The following is a 2,237-nucleotide window of genomic DNA, read 5'->3' on the forward strand; positions in this document are numbered from 1 at the left end:
AACCGAATTGTTTATGTTCCATATAAATAGTTTTCCAATTGAATGTTGTGTATAAGTTCAAATTCATTGGCCGGAAATGAGTCACGTGATTTCCTTAATAAGATAACCGTAATTAAAAATAATTAATTATTTTTTGATTGTTTGTTCAAATAATATACATATGCTGGTAAAAATTATTTAAAAAGAATCTGTATTTTGTTTAAGTTTTATTAAGTTTGTGTCACATGATGATGGGTGTATGCTGGAGTAGAGAGAAAGCGCGGGAGAGAAAGACGATGGAGCTGCTGAACTAAAAAGTACGTCCTGTTCTTTAATTAGTGTAACGAAGCTAGTTAGGTGTTCAACCCGAACCCTTAGTAGTGATTGTTTCTGTTTGGAGTGGTAAAGATATCGGAAAGACGAACGGACTGGCGGATAGCTAGCTCAACTAGCACAGGACTACATGTGGTGAAGGAGTATCCTGTGAAGCATCCAAGCTCTGTTTGTGTTCTTCATCGAGCTTTTTCTTCCTGACGCGTGTAAGGAGTACAAACCATCTTCGTCAAGGTTTTCTGTTTGTTGCCCTCGTGGTGAAGTAGCCATTTTGTTTAGTTTCTACGAACCCCAGCTACGTACAGGCCTGCGACTGTTTTCATTTACTTTTGCCGACTTTTATTATTTATTTTGTGACAAGTTTGAGTAATAATCGGATATGTTACTGATATTTTTCATTTAAACTTGACCTTGATTTTTTTATTAATATTTTTATATTTTATTAATATTTTATTTGGCAACACATTTAGTAAACTGTTCATATTGTTTAAATTGTGTTGTCTGTATTTAGTGTGTTTTCATTTTTCTTGGTACATTTTAATTATAAATAGAACCCACACCAAGGTAATGATGAGACGAATTGATTAGGCTTAAGATTGTTAGATATTGACTTAAAAGCGCTCAGGTTAGCCACCCCATATTAGCCGCTAACGCTAGGGGCGCTACAAACAAATGTGCTTGGACTGGAGAAGGAAACAGAGTAAATCCCCTGAATAACTGGAAGAAGGTTCATGCAAACTCAGAATGGAGGCAGAAACCTCCAGATATGTTAAGTTCCTAACACCTACAGCGCATATAAATTCATCAAGCTCAAATAAAATTATGAATCCTGTATTAAAAGAACCAAATGATTTTGGTTGTATTAATTGTCCATTTTATTAGGAATGAAGAAAAGTCAGGATACAGTAAAGAGCTTCAGATGAAGTGGACTGGAAGGTCTGAAGAACCATCTGCTCTTATTCCACTTCCGACTGTCCAGTTTGATGTGTGGTGCAGGCTGAGGTGCATTTCTGTGTTGTTATAGACTTCATGTCAGCCATTTTCCATTATCTTTCTCATTATTGAGTTTTTAGCTTGCAGACTCAATTCACAGGATGTTTTTTTTTCTCTCTCGCCATTCTGTGTAAAGTTTAGACACATCACACTTTTACCCCTCATTCTGATGTTTCATGTAACATTACCTTTAAGTTTTTGACTTGGATGATGTTTTTCCTTTGCACTGCTGCTTTACGATTGGCTGATTAGCTCACAGGTGTACACGGGTTCCTAATAAAATGGTACATAATTATATTTAGTATTGCTGCGCGATTAATCGTATCGCAATCGCGATATGAAGCCTGTGCGATTATATGACGCAAAATACTGCGATTTTTATGAAATAAATAAATAATAAATAAATGCATGTGTGGACAAGACGACCCATTCTCTCTGAAAGCTGTTTGCCTGTTTCATATGCTACACCGCTATCCGCTAATAAAAAAAAAGTTCAGTGAGTTTCAGTGTAGGCAGTGGCACGTGTGGCGCGTATGGTCATGTGACTTTTTCCGTGTGCAGCGCGGAACGAGTGATGATGGATGCCGAGCAGACGGACACTGAACTGGTGGCCAGAAAAAATGCTACCTCTGTTATATGTAGTGTTAATTTCGTCAGACGAGACGAAATATGTTCAACAACCTTTTTTTTCATGACTAAGACAAGACGATGACGAGACTGCACCACTGTCCAAAAACGCTGGCTAAGCTAAGACTAAATTAACATGGATTATTGTTGACGAAAAAAGACGAGACAAATGTTTTGTATAAAATAAAAACTAAGATAAAATCTCTCTTCATTTTCGTCTACAGTTGTCTGCTTTTTTATCAGCTGTTACGCCATTAAAATATTCAGAACGAGTTCGCGGCGTCGTGCTGTTGCTCGTTACAGGT

General features: G+C 37.1%; 1 long non-coding RNA gene across 1 annotated transcript; it reads left to right on the top strand.

Moving 5' to 3' along the window:
- Window positions 1–271: 271 nt before the first annotated feature.
- Window positions 272–1,602, top strand: LOC125145366. The gene is made up of 2 exons (XR_007143750.1): window positions 272–518; window positions 1,195–1,602. It is a non-coding gene; the product is annotated as an uncharacterized LOC125145366 (long non-coding RNA).
- The last annotated feature ends 635 nt before the right edge of the window (window positions 1,603–2,237 follow it).

This window comes from Tachysurus fulvidraco, chromosome 8, assembly GCF_022655615.1.
Source record: "Tachysurus fulvidraco isolate hzauxx_2018 chromosome 8, HZAU_PFXX_2.0, whole genome shotgun sequence".
Classification (NCBI taxonomy): domain Eukaryota; kingdom Metazoa; phylum Chordata; class Actinopteri; order Siluriformes; family Bagridae; genus Tachysurus; species Tachysurus fulvidraco.